Source organism: Mauremys mutica, chromosome 6 (genome assembly GCF_020497125.1).
Source record: "Mauremys mutica isolate MM-2020 ecotype Southern chromosome 6, ASM2049712v1, whole genome shotgun sequence".
Classification (NCBI taxonomy): domain Eukaryota; kingdom Metazoa; phylum Chordata; order Testudines; family Geoemydidae; genus Mauremys; species Mauremys mutica.
Genome location: NC_059077.1, coordinates 74,435,652 through 74,448,364, shown reverse-complemented (window position 1 = coordinate 74,448,364; position 12,713 = coordinate 74,435,652).

Genomic DNA, 12,713 nt, shown 5'->3' with positions numbered 1-12,713 from the left:
CCAGAGAATCACTCTGACCTCAGGTCTAAATTCCCTGGGTGTGGGTTAAGATCAGACCATTTACATTTGTTTCAAAAAGTGAACAGGAGCAAAAAATATGTTTCAGAAACATTAATATAACATGTAGTATGATACTGGTACCAAACAAATCTCTCGCACAAGGTTATGGAAAATTAATATTTTCTAATTACTCTTTAATAGGCAAATTAATACATGAAGCAAATGGAAGAAAGAGAAACTACATTCTCCCTGACACTGATACATAAGTCGCTACTGCGGCTTTGCTTGGAACCCATCTGCAGTACAACTATCACTGGGCCAACACATATTTGTCTGGGACAGTTAAGATCATCCATATCCCAGTCTGGTTTTGTAATGTGGACAGAACATGACCTAAAGCCGTGACACGATTCCCCAACACATTTCTATAATTGTGTTGTCTAGTTCATGCAACAAACTCAAAAAATGTTAGAACAAGTGTGCCCCTAACTGAGCAAGACAGCCATGAGCTACACAAACACAATTAGAGCAATAATAGCAGGTGGTGCTAGAATTTATCATGAGCATCAGTCATGATGGCATGGTGCTACTATCAGGCCTCAGTCAATGACTGTAGATTTTAATAGAAAGATCAGTCTATTAGTTATTTTTAAAACACTTTTCATATCTAAGGGCCACATCCTCAAAGCTATTTAGTCACCTAATTCCTGTTGATTTCAATGGGAGTTAGGCACCTTCATACCTTTGAGGAGGTGGGCTCAAGTATCTTATTGATTCCTTGCTCTCCTGTTTGAGGGTCTCAGCAAGAATGCCAAATAATGATATTACAGTTAGAGGAAAGATTGAGATACGGTCATCAGGCTATTAGGGAATGCACTGAGATCACCAATTTATTTCTGAGAGCCCACTGAACAGAGATCAGTCTCTGTACAGTATGAAAATAATCAATTTACTAGAAACTGGTCACAGAACAATGGGCTTCATCTCATTGTATGCAATAAACATATGTTTACCAAAATATAGGTTTCTCTTAACATGAAATGCTATTGCATATTGTTCTTGTTATTTAAAGTGCTATTAAAATAGGCAGTGAAATCTAAAGAGACTGGCTCTAACCAAAATGCCAGTTACAGACACCCTTGGAATTCAGGAGACTTTAAAAAACAACCTCAAATTCAAATTTTAAAAACAATCCCTATTTTATAAAGGACCAAACCAAAGACCCAGACTGGAACAGTACTGAACTTTGGAGTGAGTGGGGGGTTGAATTCTGGATTGGAATTTTGCTTTTGGAACCTGTCTGTAATAATAATAATATCAAATTAAAATATGCAAAGGTAAACATAAAACACACTCATCCGCTGTTTCGAAACACAAAAAGGGCTTCTACCCATAACAGCTGAGGATTATCATCCTGTTTTTTTATTGAAGATCTGAGAAATGCATGGTTTCATTGCCAATCTATAATCTAAAAACAGCTTTAAGGATTAAGACAATTTTTGTGAATAACTCTGAGCGCAGCTAAGCTATTTCTGTACTATATTCCTACCAGCTATGAAAAGAAATGTCTGACATATTAAAATCTGAAAACTGCCTTTACAAATACATAAGAAATGCTCAATAAGGGGAGATGATCATCCAGAGTGTTGAGGCCACAGAGAGGTCCCAGTGCAACAGAATGAAGACAGTTCTTCAGCACAGGGGGAAGCTTATAGAGCAAGAGTAATCAATAGTTTTTTTGTCAAGGTCCAAATTTCAGGATCAAGGTATAGTCAAGGTCCAGACTCCAGAGAAAAGAATACAAAAATAATAACAATTATGATGATAAGTAAATAAAAAGATTTTGTGGTCCGTTCAAAAGCATCTGGTAGTCCGCATCTGGTTCCCAGTCTGCCTATTGACTACTCCTGCTATAGAGAGACTGCATACCATGTGTGTGCATGGAGCTGGATTACAGGGAGGCCTCCTCCTTGAAACATTTAGGACTGGCCAAAACAACAGGTGGGCATGTGCTCTCTGGATCCACTTTTATATTGATTCACTGGTCATAAAAGGGATATTCAGGAGTCCCTGGATCTATTCTATCCCAGAGACTTCAGTAGCAGCAATGGAGAGGCTGGGGAGCTCCCCTACACCTTTCCCACAGCTTGGCATGTGGATCCCTTCTCGTTCAACCCCCACTTAATTCACTACCCAAAGTTCAGGCGGTTGTGTTCTTGGTGTGTGTTTGGGGGGAGAGGGGGCGTCTGTAAAATTTGTGTGTATGTAATGTATGTATATAAAAGACAGCTCATACACAGGCTCGTTAAGTACTTTTTAACCCCATTTTATTTTTTAATCGAAATTTTGCAGTTCGGAATGGGGCTACAGTGGAAAGTGTGGCCTACAGGTTAGAGCACTACACTGGCACTCAGAAGATATGGGTTTTACTCCCAGATATGCAACTGGCCTACTGGGTGACATTGGACAAATCACTTCATCACCCAGTGCCTCAGTTTCCCCATAGGTAAAATGGGGATAATGATACAGACCTTTGTAAAGTGTGTTGATAACTAGGTATTCATTCATTTTAATTGAGATTCTGACTACAAAAAAAAAAAGATACTTTGCACAAACTTTCCCATACCAATCCCCACCGTTGTGCTTCAATTTACCCTCCTTTGAAATGAAGGCATCTAGCAACCAGACAACAGTTCAGTCCTAATTTACCTAATGAGATTATATTGTGTGATGTGGGTGTTGTCTTAAAAATGGAACAAGATTCCAATTATTAAAATTTAACTCAGGTTACTGAATAACCAATAGGTCACAACATTTCCAAGGTTCTTGGTGATGGCTTATTCCTTATTTGGAGTCTGAGCTGCATGATGTCTTTAGCTTCCATTGAAATCAGTATCTGGCAGGATCAGCTCATGCTACTTAATCATAAGGATCAGACTATTTCAACTCAGACATTCATTTATTAATCAACAATTACTCTCTCATTTTCATGAGCACTAAAATCACTCACAAATTAAAAGCTGAGAGACATGAAAAAGACGATGAGAGAATTGTTAAGTGTATTAGGTTCCCTCCACCCCCATGTAGGATCCATATGTGATCTTAGGTGTAATGGGAAATGTTAGCCAGCACTTTGAACAAAGTACCCTCTTTGGAATGGTGTGCTATCCAGGGGTCAAAGGTGCAAGTAAAAATCTACCAGATGGTGGTACTTGTGAGATACTAAGTTCTGAATTTAATTCTTTGTGTGTGTTTATTCCTGGGACACTTTATCATTTCTGAATAATGGAGGAAATGACATATATTTTCCTAACTAATATTCTCAGAACACAAAATAATCATTACGTCATTTGAATTTCTGAGAGCAATGGTACTTTCTATTCTCCTTTATAAAAACACACACAGGAGGGTTCAGCTGTACATGCTAACTGTTAAACATGATGAGAAGCGAGACTTCTAGAATATTTATTTTTCCAGTGACTTATGTAGAAACACTTGATTTCCTTTTACGGTCCTGTAAAGTGGAGTTTCAAAAAAATAAGTCAGTCAATCAGAAGTTCTGCTCCTCCATTACTGATTTTTTTTGCAGTACTATATTGTACACATACATTAATATTATTACTGACAAGGCACATGGGCACACATGGTGCTTTACAGACATAATATGAGTCCTTCATCCAAAGTTTATAAACCAGGACCCTGACCTGGCAATCTGATCCATTAGCTCAGACACCCACATCCAAGCATTTGATTTAGTTGGGGATTGGTCCTGCTTTGAGCAGGGGGTTGGACTAGATGACCTCCTGAGGTCCCTTCCAACCCTGATATTCTATTATTCTGTTCTATGATTTTAAGCATCCCATTTACTTCAATGGGTGCCCCACACTAGCAGATCAGATTATAAGTTACCCTATAAGCAAATCACGGAAAAATAAATTAATACACTCTGTCAGTAGCAACAAGGTTTCTTTGCCTAGACAAACCAAGATCCCTCCCCATCATGAGAATGTGTGTACCCAAAGCAGCAGTGCTTTTGGATGCTACACAAATTACAGTCATGCACCAGGAAGGTAGAAATCATATAATTATTATTAACACCGATATTATGGTAGAGTTTAGCAGCCAACCAGGTTAGGGTCACATTGTACTAAGCACTGTACAAACACATAGTAATAAAATGACCGTTCTTGCCCCAAAGAGCTTACAGTCTAAAAGACAGGACAAAATGGATGGATGGGACAAGCACATAGATTTGAGTGTGGAGTGGAGGAGGCGAAGGAACTAGACTACATGATATGAGCAATTCTTAGCCAATCAGGAGCAAAAGTTACAACTCATCACCTGTCTAACCACAGGAAGATGCTGTGACAGCAGAGCTGACTAGGCTAGGCTTAGGCTGGCTGACTAGGTTAGGCTTGAAAAATGATCCAGAAAAAAGGGGAGATAAAATTCACAAGAATTAAAGCATTCATTAACAAAACAAATTAAGGGTTAATTTTTCCCAGCGCATTTCACCTATGTGCACAGTTATGGAGCATTGCCTCTTACTTACGTGGAGCTTCTGCCTGAAGAAAAATAAAGCAGGCTTCTGACATACACCCACATTGCCTCAGCCACTGGTCACCACTGAGTGCTGCACCTGTGATTTCCTTAAATTAGCTGGGACTGGCCTAATAACAAACAATTGATAAAAATCAACTGAAAGCAGATTCAGATTTTCTTTCAGGAAAGAACTAGCCACTAATTCTACCTTTGTGTACAAGCTCTGTCATTCACTAGGAGAATGTAAATGTAAAATACTCTATCTACGTATCCCAGGTCCACAAACAGCGCAAATATACATTCAGAATTACCCAGATTTTAAGTTAAGAGAGCAAGTGGGGGGAAAAGTTAAATTATCCATGGGAGAACTAGGGTGACCAAATGTCCCGATTTTATAGGTACAGTGCTGATATTTGGGGCTTATATAGGCACCTATTACCCCTCTCCCATGCTGATTTTTCACTCTGCTATCAGGTCACCCAAGGAGAACACACAGTGTGTCTCTTCTAAAACAATATAAACACACAATGGCTGCCTATCTCTACATACAGCAGAATTGCTAGAGTTGTAAATATCCAGGGCAACATGCACAAAGGGACCCACCCTCCCCATTTTATGTGGAGTTAGGTGTGCTCAGAGCTTACCTACCGGATCATGCCCCGCACAGATGATAGGCAGGGCAATGCCTATCTTCCCCGGTTTGAGAATCTGACTGGGGCTTACACGGGAGATAGGAATCTGGGCACCTGCCTGTGGCAGCAGCGTGCATGTCCAGATGCAGAAATTTAAGTGCCCAGAGAACTTTTACAGCAGAAATTTAGGCACCTACAGAGTTAGGTGATAGCTAAGCAAGGGTTTTGTGGATCGCAGTAGTGCCTAAATCTGGGGTCTAATTAAGTCTACATATATTAAAACACAATATGGCAAGCAAGCAATTAGTTCATGTTCTCAGTTATTTTTCAAATAGAGAGAGAGAGAGAGAGAGAGAGAGAGCTCACAATCCTATGAAAGTCATTTTTAATATATATGTGGAAGAGGAACCACATACACATGCAGGGCTACTAGTCTGTAAAAATTAAATGTCTTTGATAAATGAAAATATTTATATCTATGTTGGGGGGGAAGCATCTGAAACAATTTGTCTGACATTAAAAAGAGAAAGAAAACTTTATGCTGTATACCAAATTTCAGCCCACTGCATTTTTTAACGACAGAGCTATAAACCACTTCAATCAAGCTTTATAATGAAAATGCTGCTAGATCCTTAACTTTAATGGCTCTTCCAAGTGCTTCTAAAGCAGGCATTACTTTTAGTGTCATAAAATGATGTTTAAAACACTACAGAATTTTCTCAAGACGGATAAGCAGGTGTTCAAGAGGGCAGCATTATTTAAACCTTATTGATTTATGGGATATGCTGTATTAAAGGTCAAAGATCTTTATGGAAGCTTGCAGTAGAAATTCCAGACTTTAGCATACATAGTACAACCATTGTTTGAAGACCACTGATATGTATTAGTTTTCACTTTGTAACAATTGAGCTCCTGCATTTTGTATGCGTTACCAGTAGTAAAGTATGAGCCTCATCCTGTAGAGTAAGGCTTTCTTTTTATTGGTATACTTTTCATAGTGTATTCCATGTTATAAAATCCACTGTGCAGCTACTTGATCATGTAATACTGTATCAGGTACACAGTTCCCCTACTACTAATTTTAGTGACACTATTTCTGGCTTTTTCCAAGAGTCAGAAATGGTACAACTTACCTCAGACCTCCTCAGATGGAAGTAAAAGGGGGAATATACATTAATATCCCACCTGCAACTATATCCAGTGGTCAATATTCTCCTCCTGGAAGCAATGTAACCATCATAAAAGCAACCAATAAACCATTAAACTATTTTATGCAATCGATTAGCATTTTCTGCTTGTTAACACAAAAATCAATAATCTTATAGCTGTGGGTGCCAGCCCTAATGATTTAGTGAAACTGTAATTTATTGCAGAATAAAATAGCAACACTATTAAGTCTCAATAGCAAATATAATTAGAGAAAGCTGATAGCAAAAAGACCATTATTGCTTAGTCTGTGGGTAGTGACAAAATACCTGGTACATGGGGATAATTACATCTACCTTCTCTTAAAAACCAAAGTGGCTGTATTTATTTCCTTTCAGTATATTTGTGGTGCAATAAAAAAATAATACTTTACACTGCCATAGCACTTTCCATCCAAAGATCTCCACTGGCTGTACAAACAATGAATGTAGCCTCACACACACCTACAAGATAAATGCCTATTATCCCTGTGTTATGGATAGGGTAACTCAAGCACAGAAAAGAGATTAAGGTCCTGATCCAGCTTCCCTTGAAATCAATAGAAGCCTTCCACTAACTTCCCTGGAAATTGGATTAGTGTCCAAGAGCCTAACCCAACATCTCATAAGAATTAAGCGGCATAACCAGAAAAAATACCCAGATCTCCTGGGTCCCAGACTTGCATCTAAAACCACAAAAGTACCTTTAAACCATTAGGGTACATCAACTGGTGTAGCTTTATATACTAGCAGCCAGGTAGAATATTATGTCGTGGTAACAATAATTGAAAATAGACAGGATATGCAATGCTGAGTAGTAAAATCTTCTTACTATTACACTTCAGCCAATACTTGATGTTTAGTGCTCTCAAGCTAAAAGTCAGCCTTCTAGGATGGAGGCTGGCACAACTGATAAAGACAGCTTTAAACTAAGAATTTGGGGGAAATGGTTGGGAGATGTCCAGGTAATCTCCACGCCGGATTTTAACATTGAGAGGGAAAAAAACGAAGCAAGAAAGGATACAGCCGTGGGTAGGAGAATGGACATAAGGAGGAAGGGTAGTGTAGATACCAGTCTAATAGGTGATATTGGCAGTAGAATGTCTGGGCCTAATCGGGTAAAGAACGTGAGCGAAGCCAGACAGCGAAAAATAAGATGTTTGTACACCAATGCGAGGAGCCTAGGTAACAAAATGGAGGAACTAGAGTTACTGGTGCAACCGGATATTATAGGGATAACAGAAACATGGTGGAATAGTAGTCATGACTGGAGTACAGGTATTGAAGGGTATGTGCTGTTTAGGAAAGACAGAAATAAAGGCAAAGGTGGTGGAGTAGCATTGTATGTCAATGATGAGGTAGACTGTAAAGAAATAAGAAGGAATGGAATAGATAAGACAAAGTCTATCTGGGCAAAAATCACATTGGGAAGAAAGCTACTAGAGCCTCCTCTGGGACAGTGCTTGGAGTGTGCTGTAGACCACTGGGATCTGATTTGGATATGGATAGAGACCTTTTTAATGTTTTTAATGAAGTAAATACTAATGGGAATTGTGTGATAATGGGAGACTTCAACTTCCCAGATATAGACTGGAGGACAAGTGCTAGTAGTAATAATAGGGCTCAGATTTTCCTGGATGCAATAGCTGATGGATTCCTTCACCAACTAGTTGCTGAACCAACAAGAAGGGATGCCATTTTAGATTTGGTTTTGGTGAGTAGCGAGGACCTCATAGAAGAAATGGTTGCAGGGGACAACCTTGGTTCGAGCGATCATGAGCTAATTCAGTTTAAATTAAATGGAAGGATAAACAAAATAGATCTGTGACTAGGGTTTTTTATTTCAAAAGGGCTAACTTTAAAAAAATTCAGAAAATTAGTTAGGAAAGTGGATTGGACTGAAGAACTTGGGGATCTAAAGGTGGAGGAGACCTGGAATTACTTCAAGTCAAAGTTGCAGAAACTATCAGAAGCCTGCATCCCAAGAAAGGGGAAAAAATTCAAGCTGGATGAGCAAGTATCTCAGAGAGGTGATTAAGAAAAAGCAGAAAGCCTACAAGGAGTAGAAGATGGTAGTGATCAGCAAGGAAAGCTACCTTATTAAGGTCAGAAAATGTAGGGATAAAGTGAGAAAGGCTAAAAGCCATGTAGAGTTGGACCTTGCAAAGGGAATTAAAACCAATAGTAAAAGGTTCTATAGCCATATAAATAAGAAAGAAGAAGTGGGACCACTAAACACTGAGGATGGAGTGGAGGTTAAGGATAATCTAGGCATGGCCCAATATGTAAACAAATACTTCACCTCAGTCTTTAATGATACCATAATACAAACATACTGAATGGTCTTAGTAATCATGGGCCAGTAATCATGGGCCTTGTTATCTTGTCCTCCCACTGTCCTCGTTATCTTGTCCTCCCACCCTCTCCCTCCAGTTTGTGAGTTTATTCACCTGCTTTGTATTGTCTAAATCAGGGGTGGGCAAACTACAGCCCCTCAGGGCTTTGGATTGGGCCCACAGGATTGCCCCCTGTGGTGCCATGGGCCCCGCACTGCTCTCAGAAGGGGGGCAGAGGGCTCCACGTATGTTGCCTTTGCCTCCAGGCACCGCCCCCCGCAGCTCCCAGGTAAGTGGCGCAGGGGGCTCGAACCCCTCCTGCACTCCACCCCGCAACTCCCTGCCCTAAGCCCCCTGCCTGCACCGCGCACCCCTCCTGCACCCCAACCGCTGCCCTGAGCCCCTTCCCGCAGTGCGCTCCCCTGCCCTGAGCCCCCTCCTGCACTCCGAACCCCAGCCCCCTTCCCTGAGCCCCCTCATACACCCCACACCCTCCTCTGCCCCAATCCCTTCCCCTGAGCCCCTTCCTGCACACCACATCCCCTCCCACACTCCCTCCTGCACCCCAATCCCCTGCCCCATCCCTGCATGCAATTTCCCCACCCAGCTGTGGCCCCTCAGCCCAAAAAGTTTGCCCACCCCGGTCTAAATCCTAGTGAGCTCTCTGAAGCAGGGCAATCTTTCTACTATTTGTTTGTATGGTGCTTAGTACAATGGGGTCCTAATCCATGTATGTGGTCCCTTGGCACTACAGCAGTAAAATTTTTTTTTTTTTTAAAAACCTTGTCTCAGTAACTTGTCCTTACTTCCTGCATATTTGTACCAGCCTGTATTGAATCTCCAGACCTTTTTCCCTTCAGATGAGCTTGAGTCCTTGCCCTTTTATATGCCACACTCAGCTATATCATTAATATTTTAGCTGTAGTATTTTGCTCGTTTGTAAATATTAAATACATAATATGGGGGTGAAAATACATCTAGATCAGTTTTTAAAAACAAAAATGTACCGTACATGTCAGAGAATGTCTTTAAAAGGCCTTGAAGAGGTTTCTATCCAACATCCCTACTTTTATTCAGCAAATGTGAAAATGTTCTGCCAATTTTCCACAGCAGATCAACACAAAGCTCTTTAGTACAGGTGTTTCCGGGATTGGGATTCATTACGAAAACTCAGTGTTTAACAAGTTACAGCCGTTTTAAACCTTTATAACGGCTCCAGCGTTTGACAAGGTCCTGTTGGTAATAGCTATGAATTTCTGGCTAAGACAACTCACCACAACTTTGAGCATTAGAAAATGGGACTACAGGATAATATTACAAAATGTTTTAACCTCTAAAGAGTACTGGAGCCTGCATTTTCTTATTGTCATATATTACAAATATACTTGGCAGCCAATTAGCATAGAGTCTTTAATCCCACCACTCCATCACCAAATGATGTATGGGGCACAGTTAGGCCATTGTGATGGGCAGCTATTTCTTAAAAAAACATAACTCTAGATTTCAGCTCATGTTAACAGACCATTCTTACTGACTTATTGCCGGTCCTAAGAGTAACCACAGCACTGTTTAATAACAATGTGCAGTTTCTGACATTTATTTATAGTATACTAAAACCAAAATCAGGCTGGGTGGCAAGAGTTTCAGACCACCTGAGATGTCTTTAAATGTTCAGCACATGTTTAAGTGCAGATGGACTAGCAATAATCCCAAATACGTAGTCATCATCATTGGCTGATCCATCTTTTAATGTTATAGATTCATTTCAGGGAACTATTTTTCCCAGCTGCCTTTTTAAAAATAAAAATGAGTTAAGTGATAGAGAAATACTTGGAAAGACAACAATGACCTTTTTTTTTTTTAAACCAGGCCATGTGTGCACACCAAATTGATGGATCTTTTCTAGAATTAATTGAATTTTCTTTTACCTTCCTGTGTGCCTTGCATGATGCTAAAATGATGCCTTTAGTGTAAAAACAGTCTGGACAATGTCAGTGATTTGTTTACAGATGTGCGTGAGTGAGAGAGAGCATGACTGATTGTGAACTTAAATCATGCCCATTGTGGTAACTATGTGATTTGAAGCCTTAGCTCTTTCTATTAAAGCTTTGTTTAGATCAGTGATACTCAGACCTCAGTGGTTCAGGAGCCAAATTAGCAATCAACATTACCCAAAAGAGCCACAGGAGTGTGAATTAATTCTGTGTGTGTGTGTGTGTGTGTGTGTATTATATATATATATTCATCTCACAGCAAAATAACTGACAAAGTAGTCTACAATTGGTTAATAATATAGTAAAAGCATCCAGATTGGTTAATAATTAAAATCACAACGTCTTTTAATATCATGTGCTGCAAAGAGCCCTGGGAGACACATTAAAGAGCCACTTGCAGCTCCCAAAACTCAGTCTGAGTATCACTGGTTTAGATAGAGGCATTCATTAAACTAAGTGTCAATATGGAAGGAACATATACACACTTCAATAACTGTGCACAGTACCATTTTTACTAAACTGTGGGACAGATTCTGCCACTCTTAATCATGCTGAATGGTACCTACTCCGTGAGTGGTGCCATTTGAAGCCATGGAGTCTGTTCATTTAGTAAAGTACTACTCTTTGTCCCCAATTCAGCAAAACACTTAAGTATGTGCATAGTCTCATTAGCTTCAATGGGCTTAAAGTTAAATATGTACTCAAGTGTTTTACTGGATAACAGCCTTCCTCCGCAAGCATGGCAGAAGTAAGCCCTGCATATAGCCTTTTCATTATTTATATAACTACAACTATATTCATAGTATAGTATTTCAGAAACTGTCTCCCCCCGTCCCCGCCACCATTTTCTAATTTGATGAATAAGACTGCAAAGGCATTTGTCCAATACATTATGAAAATTGGTGTATGACAGCAAAGACTGATAATAATTTGATACTTAAAAATATATATTGAACCAGTTTCAACTGGTGCAAATCAGCATAGCCTCAAACATCCTGAGAGACAGTGAACCCCCAACTTCCATTTATTCATATGAGACAAAGTTTTTAACCTAAATTCTACTGAACCTCATTTTAAAATGCTGTGCTATTCCACTGAAAAACAAAGCTGTTATGGAAAATAAGTAGTGGCATCATAAGCCAGCATCTCCATTGGTTGAACAGTAATGGAAACTGACATTATTTCGTACCTAGACCCTTGAACTAATAGACTAAATAGGCTACGCATCTGGAGTTACTTTGTCTGTGATAAGCTGTCAAACAGGCTCCCATCCCATGGCCTATTTGACTCTATGATTTTTAAGATGCAAGCATTTCTTGCATTAAACAGAACCTGGGAGCAGGTTGGGGTAGGGGTTTGCTTAGGATTGTGATGAGGTGGGGAAGACAAGGAGAGACATTTATTTGGGGACATGTGTGGTTTTATTTGTTTGCATGTACAAATAAAATTGCATAAGGATGTAGTGAAAGAGAAATTCACGTCTGCCCCTTGAAATGATGCATTGGCTAAGCACACACTTTTTTTTAATGGTACGTGTTTACAGACCACTCTGGAACTATTGGGATATACAGATATAAAGTCATTCTTCAGGAATCTCTTCCAAAAGTGTCCCTTTTTCTTCCATTTCCTGTACAAACCTTATTTTTAAATCAAATATACTTTCTAGCCTCCATGTAGAAAAGCCAATTTGCTGTTGAAAATGCTTGCTACTAAGTGATGGAATGTGCAGTCATGCACCAGCAATTGAGTCCTGAAATTCAACTTGCCCATACTATGAAGGAAAAAGCTCTTGGTTCAAGCGTGCACTCTATTACAAGGGGAGGCACTTAAATACATGAAGGGGAGGCCATGCATTTTATTTCAGAAAACTGAAATGTATCTTGCAATGTGGGGCTTTAATGTTATTCAAATGCTAACAATATACCATTTCCTCCAAGTGCTCAGTACACTGGAATAAAAAGACATAATTTGCTGACATTGTGCCAAACACTTCCTGTCCAGAATACTGATCAACAATCGTCGTTC